This window comes from Phyllobates terribilis, unplaced genomic scaffold (assembly GCF_046119375.1).
Source record: "Phyllobates terribilis strain yellow unplaced genomic scaffold, ASM4611937v1 Scaffold_4__5_contigs__length_816908805, whole genome shotgun sequence".
Classification (NCBI taxonomy): Eukaryota; Metazoa; Chordata; class Amphibia; order Anura; family Dendrobatidae; genus Phyllobates; species Phyllobates terribilis.
In genome coordinates, this window is record NW_027362764.1 from 25,789,086 (window position 1) to 25,802,198 (window position 13,113).

Sequence of the window (13,113 nt, forward strand, 5' to 3'; positions counted from 1 at the left end):
GGGGCCGTACGTTATCATGCTGCAACATGGGGCCGTGCATTATCATGCTGCAACATGGGGCCGTGCGTTATCATGCTGCAACATGGGGCCATGCGTTATCATGCTGCAACATGGGGCCGTGCGTTATCATGCTGCAACATGGGGCCGTGCGTTTTCCTGCTGTAACATGGGGCCGTGCGTTATCCTGCTGCAACATGTGGCTGTGCGTTATCATGCTGCAACATGGGGCCGTGTGTTATCATGCTACAACATGGGGCCGTGCGTTTTCATGCTGTAACATGGGGCCGTGCGTTATCATGCTGTAACATGAGGCCGTGCGTTATCATGCTGTAACATGGGGCCGTGCGTTATCATGCTGTAACATGGGGCCTTGCGTTATCATGCTGCAATATGGGGCTGTGCGTTATCATGCTGTAACATGGGGCCGTGCGTTATCTTGCTATAACATGAGTGATGGTGGTGGATGAATAGCACAACCAAGGCCTCAGTATCTCGTCACGGTATCTCTGTGCATTCACAATGGCATCAATAAAATGCACTATGGTCCATAGCATATGCCTGCCCGTACCATAACCCCACCGCCACCATGGGCCACTCGATTCACAACCTTGACATCAGCAACCCGCTCACCCACACAACGCCATACATGCAGTCTGCCATCTGCTCTGTACAGTGAAAAAAGGGACTCATCCGTGAAGAGAACACCTCTCCAGACGCCATCCAATGTCAGCATTTGCCCACTCAAGTCGATTATGACATCAAGCTGCAGTCAGGTGGAGACCCCAATGAGGAAAACGAGCTGCAGTCAAGTGGAGACCCCGATGAGGGCGACAAGCTCCAGTCAGATGGAGACCTCATCGAGGAGGACGATTAGCTTCAGTCAGGTAGAGACCCCGATGAGGACAATTAGCTCCAGTCAGGTGGAGACCCCGATGAGGATGATTAGCTCCAGTCAGGTGGAGACCCCAATGAGGAGGACGGGATGCAGTCAGGTGGAGACCCTGAGGAGGACGAGATCCAGTCAAATAGAGACCCAGATAAGGACGATTAGCTCCAGTCAGGTGGAGACCCCGATGAGGACGATTAGCTCCAGTCAGGTGGAGACCCCGATGAGGACGATTAGCTCCAGTCAGGTGGAGACCCCAATGAGGAGGACGGGATGCAGTCAGGTGGAGACCCCGAGGAGGACGAGATCCAGTCAAATAGAGACCCAGATAAGGACGATTAGCTCCAGTCAGGTGGAGACCCCCAATGAGGAGGATGGGATGCAGTTAGGTGGAGAACCTGATGAGGAGGACAAGGTGCAGTCAGGTGGAGACCCTGATGAGGAGGACAAGGTGCAGTCAGGTGGAGACCCCGATGAGGACGGGATGCAGTCAGGTGGAGACCCTGATGAGGAGGACAAGGTGCAGTCAGGTGGAGAACCCGATAAGAAGGACAAGGTGCAGTCAGGTGGAGACCCCGACAAGGAGGACGAGCTGCAATTAGGTGGAGACCCCAATGAGGAGGACAAGCTGCAATCAGGTGGAGACCCCGATGAGGAGGACGAGCTGCAGTCAGGTGGAGACCCCGATGAGAGCGATGAGCTTCCCTGAAACGCTTTCTGACAGTTTGTGCAGAAATTCTTTGGTTATACAAAGCGATTGTAGCAGCAGCTGTCCGGGCGGCCGGTCTCAGACCATCTTGGAGGTGAAGATGTTGAGGTCCTGAGCTGGGGTGGTTACACATGATCTGCAGTTGAGAGTGACCTCTCTATAGTACTGGGGGGCCGGTGACCTCTCTATAGTACTGGGGGGCCGGTGACCTCTCTATAATACTGGGGGGCCGGTGACCTCTCTATAACACTAGGGAGCCGGTGACCTCTCTATAATACTGGGGGGCCGGTGACCTCTCTATAACACTGGGGGGCCGGTGACCTCTCTATAACACTGGGGAGCCGGTGACCTCTCTATAATACTGGGGGGCCGGTGACCTCTCTATAACACTAGGGAGCCGGTGACCTCTCTATAATACTGGGGGGCTGGTGACCTCTCTATAATACTGGGGGGCTTATGACCTCTCTATAACACTGGGGGGACGGTGACCTCTATAATACTGGGGGGCTGGTGACCTCTCTCTATAACACTGGGGGCTGGTGACCTCTCTATAATACGGGGGGGCTGGTGACCTCTCTATAATACGGGGGGGCCGGTGACCTCTCTATAATACGAGGGGGCCGGTGACCTCTCTATAATATTGGGGGGGTTGGTGACCTCTCTCTATAGCACGGGGGGGCTGGTGACCTCTGTATAATATAGGGGGGGGCTGGTGACCTCTCTATAATACTGGGGGGCTGGTGACTTCTCTCTATAGTACTGGGGGCTGGTGACCTCCCTCTATAGTACTGGGGGGCCGGTAACCTCTCTATAATACTGAGGGGGCTGGTGACCCCTGGTCTGCGATGGTCTCCGTATCACAGAGGCTCCTTCTCTCCTAATTTCGGCACAGAGCTGACAATATCCCCCCGGCCCCCACCTGACGGCTCCAGACAGCTGCACCATCACCCTCATCATCCTCAATGGCCGGCAGGAAACTCCATATGTTCCCAGTCCTGTGCAGCTGCCAGGAGTCAATCAAGAAGAGAAGGAGGAGGAGGAGGAGGAGGAGGGTCCCTGCAATCTTCAGGAGGTTTCTCTGGACTCCGAAGCCGTCAGTGTCTGCACGTCCTCCAGCACTAATCAGCCTCTCCAGGACCCCGCTGTCTGCAGTCCTCCAGCACTAATCAGCCTCTCCAGGACCCCGCTGTCTGCCGTCCTCCAGCACTAATCAGCCTCTCCAGGACCCCGCTGTCTGCCGTCCTCCATCACTAATCAGCCTCTCCAGGACCCCGCTGTCTGCCGTCCTCCAGCACTAAGCAGCCTCTCCAGGACCCCGCTGTCTGCCGTCCTCCATCACTAATCAGCCTCTCCAGGACCCCGCTGTCTGCCGTCCTCCAGCACTAAGCAGCCTCTCCAGGACCCCGCTGTCTGCCGTCCTCCAGCACTAATCAGGCTCTCCAGGACCCCGCTGTCTGCCGTCCTCCATCACTAATCAGCCTCTCCAGGACCCCGCTGTCTGCCGTCCTCCAGCACTAATCAGCCTCTCCAGGACCCCCGCTGTCTGCCGTCCTCCAGCACTAATCAGCCTCTCCAGGACCCCCGCTGTCTGCCGTCCTCCAGCACTAATCAGCCTCTCCAGGACCCCGCTGTCTGCCGTCCTCCAGTACTAATCAGCCTCTCCAGGACCCCGCTGTCTGCCGTCCTCCAGCACTAAGCAGCCTCTCCAGGACCCCGCTGTCTGCCGTCCTCCAGCACTAATCAGCCTCTCCAGGACCCCGCTGTCTGCCGTCCTCCAGCACTAATCAGCCTCTCCAGGACCCCGCTGTCTGCCGTCCTCCAGCACTAAGCAGCCTCTCCAGGACCCCGCTGTCTGCCGTCCTCCAGCACTAAGCAGCCCCTCCAGGACCCCGCTGTCGCCGTCCTCCAGCACTAAGCAGCCTCTCCAGGACCCCCGCTGTCTGCCGTCCTCCAGCACTAAGCAGCCTCTCCAGGACCCCGCTGTCTGCCGTCCTCCAGCACTAAGCAGCCCCTCCAGGACCCCGCTGTCTGCCGTCCTCCAGCACTAATCAGCCTCTCCAGGACCCCGCTGTCGCCGTCCTCCAGCACTAAGCAGCCTCTCCAGGACCCCGCTGTCTGCCGTCCTCCAGCACTAATCAGCCTCTCCAGGACCCCGCTGTCGCCGTCCTCCAGCACTAAGCAGCCTCTCCAGGACCCCGCTGTCTGCCGTCCTCCAGCACTAAGCAGCCCCTCCAGGACCCCGCTGTCTGCCATCCTCCAGCACTAATCAGCCTCTCCAGGACCCCGCTGTCTGCCGTCCTCCAGCACTAATCAGCCTCTCCAGGACCCCGCTGTCTGCCATCCTCCAGCACTAATCAGCCTCTCCAGGACCCCCGCTGTCTGCCGTCCTCCAGCACTAAGCAGCCTCTCCAGGACCCCGCTGTCTGCCGTCCTCCAGCAGTAATCAGCCTCTCCAGGACCCCGCTGTCTGCCGTCCTCCAGCACTAATCAGCCTCTCCAGGACCCCGCTGTCTGCCGTCCTCCAGCACTAATCAGCCTCTCCAGGACCCCCGCTGTCTGCCGTCCTCCAGCACTAAGCAGCCTCTCCGGGACCCCGCTGTCAGCCGTCCTCCAGCACTAATCAGCCTCTCCAGGACCCCCGCTGTCTGCCGTTCTCCAGCACTAAGCAGCCTCTCCAGGACCCCGCTGTCTGCCGTCCTCCAGCACTAAGCAGCCTCTCCAGGACCCCGCTGTCTGCCGTCCTCCAGCACTAATCAGCCTCTCCAGGACCCCCGCTGTCTGCCGTTCTCCAGCACTAAGCAGCCTCTCCAGGACCCCGCTGTCTGCCGTCCTCCAGCACTAATCAGCCTCTCCAGGACCCCCGCTGTCTGCCGTCCTCCAGCACTAAGCAGCCTCTCCAGGACCCCGCTGTCTGCCGTCCTCCAGCACTAATCAGCCTCTCCAGGACTCTGCTGTCTGCCGTCCTCCAGCACTAAGCAGCCTCTCCAGGACCCCGCTGTCTGCCGTCCTCCTGCACTAAGCAGCCTCTCCAGGACCCCGCTGTCTGCCGTCCTCCAGCACTAATCAGCCTCTCCAGGACCCCGCTGTCTGCCATCCTCCAGCACTAATCAGCCTCTCCAGGACCCCCGCTGTCTGCCGTCCTCCAGCACTAATCAGCCTCTCCAGGACCCCGCTGTCTGCCGTCCTCCAGCACTAATCAGCCTCTCCAGGACCCCGCTGTCTGCCGTCCTCCAGCAGTAAGCAGCCTCTCCAGGACCCCGCTGTCTGCCGTCCTCCAGCACTAAGCAGCCTCTCCAGGACCCCGCTGTCTGCCGTCCTCCAGCACTAATCAGCCTCTCCAGGACCCCGCTGTCTGCCGTCCTCCAGCAGTAAGCAGCCTCTCCAGGACCCCGCTGTCTGCCGTCCTCCAGCACTAAGCAGCCTCTCCAGGACCCCGCTGTCTGCCGTCCTCCAGCACTAATCAGCCTCTCCAGGACCCCGCTGTCTGCCATCCTCCAGCACTAAGCAGCCTCTCCAGGACCCCGCTGTCTGCCATCCTCCAGCACTAAGCAGCCTCTCCAGGACCCCGCTGTCTGCCATCCTCCAGCACTAAGCAGCCTCTCCAGGACCCCGCTGTCTGCCATCCTCCAGCACTAATCAGCCTCTCTAGGACCCCCGCTGTCTGCCGTCCTCCAGGTAACTCTCCGTTCTTCGCCTCCAGATTTGTCGGTTCCTGGGATTGTGAGTAATATGTGATTTGGGGGTGAGGACTGATTCATTTTGTAGTCGCGGAGCCCCTCTTTATTATGGGGCGGTGCCCTCCTGTATGTGGGGGGACTCTAGACCTTACATGGCGGGTTGGGAGTTTATGGTGTTTGAGGAGATTTATTGGGTCCTGGTGGAATAACATCACAGGAGGACACAGACCGGCGGGAGGGGGTGAGAAGGATCCAGCAGTTCTAGGGTTAATGTGGTGGGATTTCTCCAGACCCTCATACACATGGGCACATGTTCTGTACGGGAGAGAGGATAAGTGGTGGAAAGACGTCCCTAGTGCCGCTTATCTCAGGGAGAGTGGAGTATTTTCCTCTCCGGTATATGGGGGCGCCACACAGAGGTGTGGTGGGCTTCCTGGCCCCCCAGCACACATGTGATTTGCACACTTAGTCATGGGCCGACGAGCTGCTCTCCCTAATCCTGTCAATGTTCAGTGAAAACTGAGAGAAGCAGAAGAGAAGCTCGATGTCAGGGGGCCGCAAGTATGAAGACCGCATCTGAGTGAGGTGGGCATGTGACGAGGGCTGGAGCGAGGACATTACACTATTAGGATCGGCTGCAGGGCTTCACCTTATAATTACAGGCTCCTCCATGGTTCAGATGAAGTCTGCAGTCTCTCTATGTCTTCAGGCTTCTGAATTCTCACAGCGCCCGCACTGCTCACTTCTAGGATTCTCCCCCGCCGGTGGCAAGAGTGGACGGTCATGTCAGCGCAAGTATGGATCTGTATACTTCTGGCCACATTCCGACTAGACGTGTCCGGCCTTGCTCAATTCATTGTCATTGAGTGAGACCACGCATGTCTAGTCAGCATGTGACCGCATGTATACAAATCGCCAGCACGAGAGAATCCTGACAGCGTGCGGTGCGCACCTTGAGAAGTCAGAAGTCTGCAGTCACAAATAATGACTGCAGACTCATCACAAACATGGACGACATCTTTAATGCTATCAACATAAATGAAAATATGATAATTAGTCAGTATCACAAATAACATTTACATCCCGGTATCTGATAGATGACGTTGTCTCTGGAGTCGTCTCTTTCTTCTCTTCTTCATCTTGTCCAGACGCCATGATGACTTTTCTCATCCACAGCCGTCTCTGCAGACTTCCATCTTCTCCGGTCTTCTGCAGTGTCATTATAATGCTCCTGAATAATAATATCTACTGTACACTGAGCCCCTGAATAAATAATTGCCCCTCACTATATTCCCTGCACAAAATATCACCCCGCACTGTCCTCTTATGTACATGCTCTCCACACTGCCCTATCCTCTCCATACTGGGCCCCCTCTTCACACTGTCCTCTCCATACTGGGCCCCCTCTTAACACTGTCCTCCCCATACTGGGCCCCCTCTTAACACTGTTCTCCCCATACTGGGCCCCCTCTTGACACTGTCCTCATGCTGTGTCCCCCCTATAGAGCCCAGTCTCTGTACTGTGCCCCCCACACCACACTCTTCCTCCTTGGCTTACTGTGCCCTCCTGGCTGTGCCCTTACACTGTCCCCCCATACTACACCCCCAACTCAGTCTCTATTCTGTGCCCACTCACACTTTTCTCCCCCCATTATTTCCCCCTCCTCCTCATACTGTCTCCTCATATATTTGCCTCCTCACACTTCCCCCCCCAATTCCCCATACTGTGTCTGCACCAATCACCCTCGCTCCCCATACTGTGTCCGTATACATAACACTCTTTCACTCCCCATATTACATACGCACCCATCCTTCCCATTCTGTGTCCACACCAATCACCAGACACAAAATATCCCCCACCTCACCCCCTACACTAAATGTCTCCCACTCATACAATAAATCTCTCCCCATAGCAACTCTCCCCCCAGCCATATCATAAATCACCCCCCAGCCGTATCATAAATTACCCCCCCATACGTATCATAAATTACCCCCCCAGCCGTATCATAAATCACCCCCCCAGCCGTATCATAAATCACCCCCCAGCCGTATCATAAATCACCCCCCAGCCGTATCATAAATCACCCCTCAGCCGTATAATAAATCACCCCCCCAGCCGTATCATAAATCACCCCCAGCCGTATCATAAATCACCCCCCCAGCCGTATCATAAATCACCCCCCCAGCCGTATCATCAATCACCCCCCAGCCGTATCATAAATCACCCCCCCAGCCGTATCATCAATCACCCCCCCAGCCGTATCATAAATCACCCCCTAGCCGTATTATAAATCACCCCCACAGCCGTATCATAAATCACCCCCCAGCCGTATCATAAATCACCCCAAGCCGTATCATCAATCACCCCCCAGCCGTATCATAAATCACCCCCCAGCCGTATCATAAATCACCCCCCCAGCCGTATCATAAATCACCCCCCAGCCGTATCATAAATCACCCCTCAGCCGTATAATAAATCACCCCCCAGCCGTATCATAAATCACCCCCCAGCCGTATCATAAATCACCCCTCAGCCGTATCATAAATCACACCCCAGCCGTATCATAAATCACCCCCCAGCCGTATCATAAATCACCCCCCAGCCGTATCATAAATCACCCCCCAGCCGTATCATAAATCACCCCCCCAGCCGTATCATAAATCACCCCCCAGCCGTATCATAAATCACCCCTCAGCCGTATAATAAATCACCCCCCAGCTGTATCATAAATCACCCCCCCAGCCGTATCATAAATCACCCCTCAGCCGTATAATAAATCACCCCCCCAGCCGCATCATAAATCACCCCCCAGCTGTATCATAAATCACCCCCCAGCCGTATCATAAATCACTCCCCAGCCATATCATAAATCAACCCCCAGCCGTATCATAAATCACCCCCAGCAGTATAATAAATCACCCCCCAGCCGTATCATCAATCACCTCCCAGCCGTATCATAAATCACCTCCCAGCCGTATCATAAATCACCCCCCCAGCCATATCATAAATCACCTCCCAGCCGTATCATAAATCACCCCCCCAGCCATATCATAAATCACCCCCCAGCCGTATCATAAATCACCCCTCAGCCGTATAATAAATCACCCCCCAGCCGTATCATAAATCACCCCCCAGCCGTATCATAAATCACCCCCCAGCCGTATCATAAATCACCCCCCCAGCCGTATCATAAATCACCCCCCAGCCGTATCATAAATCACCCCTCAGCCGTATAATAAATCACCCCCAGCCGTATCATAAATCACCCCCCCAGCCGTATCATAAATCACCCCTCAGCCGTATCATAAATCACCCCTCAGCCGTATCATAAATCACCCCCCAGCCGTATCATAAATCACCCCCAGCCGTATCATAAATCACCCCCCCAGCCGTATCATAAATCACCTCCCAGCCGTATCATAAATCACCCCCCAGCCGTATCATAAATCACCCCTCAGCCGTATAATAAATCACCCCCAGCCGTATCATAAATCACCCCCCCAGCCGTATCATAAATCACCCCCCAGCCGTATCATAAATCACCTCCCAGCCGTATCATAAATCACCCCCCAGCCGTATCATAAATCACCCCCCAGCCGTATCATAAATCACCCCTCAGCCGTATCATAAATCACCCCCCAGCCGTATCATAAATCACCCCCCAGCCGTATCATAAATCACCCCTCAGCCGTATAATAAATCACCCCCCAGCCATATCATAAATCACCCCCCAGCCGTATCATAAATCACCCCCCAGCCGTATCATAAATCACCCCTCAGCCGTATCATAAATCACCCCTCAGCCGTATCATAAATCACCCCTCAGCCGTATCATAAATCACCCCCCCAGCCGTATCATAAATCACCCCCCCAGCCGTATCATAAATCACCCCCCCAGCCGTATCATCAATCACCCCCCCAGCCGTATCATCAATCACCCCCCCAGCCGTATCATAAATCACCCCCTAGCCGTATTATAAATCACCCCCACAGCCGTATCATAAATCACCCCCACAGCCGTATCATAAATCACCCCCCAGCCGTATCATCAATCACCCCCCAGCCGTATCATAAATCACACCCCAGCCGTATCATAAATCACCCCCCAGCCGTATCATAAATCACCCCCCAGCCGTATCATAAATCACCCCCCAGCCGTATCATAAATCACCCCCCAGCCGTATCATAAATCACCCCCCCAGCCGTATCATAAATCACCCCCCAGCCGTATCATAAATCACCCCCCAGCTGTATCATAAATCACCCCCCCAGCCGTATCATAAATCACCCCTCAGCCGTATAATAAATCACCCCCCCAGCCGCATCATAAATCACCTCCCAGCCGTATCATAAATCACCCCCCCAGCTGTATCATAAATCACCCCCCAGCCGTATCATAAATCACTCCCCAGCCATATCATAAATCAACCCCCAGCCGTATCATAAATCACCCCCAGCAGTATAATAAATCACCCCCCAGCCGTATCATCAATCACCTCCCAGCCGTATCATAAATCACCTCCCAGCCGTATCATAAATCACCCCCCAGCCGTATCATAAATCACCCCCCCAGCCATATCATAAATCACCTCCCAGCCGTATCATAAATCACCCCCCCAGCCATATCATAAATCACCCCCCAGCCGTATCATAAATCACCCCTCAGCCGTATAATAAATCACCCCCCAGCCGTATCATAAATCACCCCCCAGCCGTATCATAAATCACCCCCCAGCCGTATCATAAATCACCCCCCCAGCCATATCATAAATCACCTCCCAGCCGTATCATAAATCACCCCCTCAGCCATATCATAAATCACCCCCCAGCCGTATCATAAATCACCCCTCAGCCGTATAATAAATCACCCCCCAGCCGTATCATAAATCACCCCCCAGCCGTATCATAAATCACCCCCCAGCCGTATCATAAATCACCCCCCAGGAGCATTTTCCACCAATAGCTGCCTCTGTAGGTGCAGCGCCGGAGAGTAACGTCGGTAGAGTGGTCACATGACCGGATCACATGACCGGATCACGCTGCTGGCGTCGCTCTGATCCTGAGACCACAGCTTCTCTGAGCTGGCTGTCAACTCAACACTCTGCTCAGAGAACTGCCGACTCCCAGTCCGGGGGGCAGCAGAACGCAGTCGCTGGGGGGACACATCGGACCGCCGCATTAGGCGGCCTGACTGCACCCCCCTGCCGGTTGCGCCCGGGGCACGTGCCCGGCCTGCCTCCCTAGATACTCCCCTGGCGCCAATATACACACACACACATGTGATATATGCAGGGAGGAGGGGGTGGAAGATCAGCTCACAGGGACAGCGCTGCAGGGATCCGCTGGGAATGCCGGGACCAGGCTGGACAGCACATGGAAAACTAGACGTTCCAGCCGAGATCCACAAGTAATAGAAGATTAAGTTTATTCACAAAGTAGTTAAAATACACGATAGTAACAAGAGCAGCAGTGTGAGCCCAGTGGTCTCCACTATCTGAGGGGTCTAAAGCCCCCGTCTCACATAGCGATATCGCTAGCGAGATCGCTGCTGAGTCACGGTTTTGGTGACTCAGCGATGTCGCTATGTGTGACACTTTGCAGCGATCAGGCCCCTGCTGTGAGGTCGCTGATCGCTGCAAAGTGTCCTGGACCATTTTTTGGTCGTTGGCCTCCCGCTGGCCAGCACACATCGCTGTGTGTGACCAGCGGGACCAACGATCTGGCTGGTAACCATGGTAAATATCGGGTTACTAGGGGCACACGCGCACTTAGTAACCCGATGTTTACCATAGTTACCAGCCTGCTCCTGCTTAAGCAGCAGACTGGTAACGGGAGCAGGACATCGTGGAACGATTCTTTCCACGATATCGCTGCTCCCCTCATCGCTGGTGAGCCTGCCTGTTTGACAGCTCACCAGCGATGTATTAGCGATACAGCAACGATCCCTGACAGGTCGTATCGTTGTCGGGATCGCTGCTGCATCGCTTAGTGTGACGGGGCCTTTACTCACGGCTGTTACTGAACACACAATGGAGCTATTTAAAAGAAAAAACACACAAGTCCCATGTAAATGGCGACCAATGAATGTGACAGATTAATTCTGTAATTACATCACACCTGCTCTTAGCTGAGGAGCAATGCAGCTGTTCCCATCATCAGGGTGTGCGGACAAGTCTCAGGAATAGAGTCCTGCAGAAAAGAGCGAAATGGCCCCAGGGTGTAATATCTGAGGGAAGGAAAACACCACTTATAGTATCCCATATTCCAACATAACATAATGCAGCGTCTAATAGTTATAAAGCCGATGACAGCAGAGACAGAACAAGTATGGAGGCCTGTATGACTGCAATGTATCATGAGATCTCTCCCCGCAATAGACCAGGTGCAGACCAACATCAGGGATCCACCATCAATAATTCTTCAGATTGTAATCATGGCTTATTTGTACCTTATAATGTCTGCTCAGATGATGTTGAAAAGGTGTTTTGCTTCCGCGCCGATTCTTATACAGCTTGACGTCTCTCAGCCTTTTATCGCTGAGTTCGATGTGTCGGAGGTGGAGCGGGGGCTGTATTGTCACAGGGTGCGTCTCCTGGTAAATGGCAACCATGTGCTAAAAAATTGTCACCTGCGGAGAAAAATTATGACATTGGTAACAGGGAACTCTTTGCAATCAAATGGGCTTTTGAAGAGTGGCGTCATTTTTTGGAGAGAGCGGCCCACCCTGTTATGGTAATCACGGACCATAAGAATATGGTGTACTTGGAGTCAGCGAAACATCTAACACCTCGTCAGGCAAGATGGGCATTGTTCTTTACCAGGTTTAACATTTTTGTCACATATAGGCCGGGGAACAAAAATATGAAGGCAGATGCCTTATCCTATTATTTTCCTGGAGAAGGAGATAAGTGTGAACTGGTACCTAGTGTTCAAAAGGGGGTGGTTATGGCGTCTATATGCTCCGATCTGGAAAGAGAGGTTGTCGACGCTCGGGGGGACGACCCTGCTGCCTGTCCACTTGGTAAACTGTTTGTTCCTGTAAATCTCCATCTTAGAGTCCTCAGCGAACATCACGATTCGGTGTTGGCCGGACATCCTGGTAATAAAGCCACCACGGATCTGCTTACTCTGCGTTTTTGGTGGCCAGGTGCTCATAAGGATGTCTGAGAGTATGTAGCAGCCTGCAGTGTCTGTGCGCGTTCTAAGACCCCTCATACTCGTCCGTCGGGGGCTCTACAACCATTGGAGATTCCCAGTACAGTAGACCCCGGACTCACTTATCGGTCGATTTTATCATGGATCTACCCGTGTCGGTGGGGATTACTGTAATCCTTGTGGTGGTTGATAGGACCAGTAAAATGTCTCATTTTGTCGTGTTACCAGCTTTACCAAATGCCAAATCCTTGGCGCAAGTTTTCGTCAGGGAAGTAATTACAGTGAAGGAAATAAGTATTTGATCTCTTGCTGTTTTTGTAAATTTGCCCACTGACAAAGACATGAACAGTCTATAATTTTAAGGGTAGGTTAATTTTAACATTGTATAAATCAGATACATTTTTTTTGCATTTTGCAGTGAGAAATAAGTATTTGTTCCCTCTGGCAAACAACACTTAATACTTGGTGGCAAAACCCTTGTTGGCAAGCACAGCAGTCAGACGTTGTTTGTAGTTAATGATGAGGGTTGCGCACATGTCAGGAGGAGTTTTGGTCCACTCCTCTTTGTAGATCATCTCTAAATCATTACGATTTTGAGTCTGTCACTTGGCAACTCGGAGCTTCAACTCCCTCCATAATTTTTTGATGGTATTAAGGTCTGCAGACCGGCTAGGCCACTCCATGA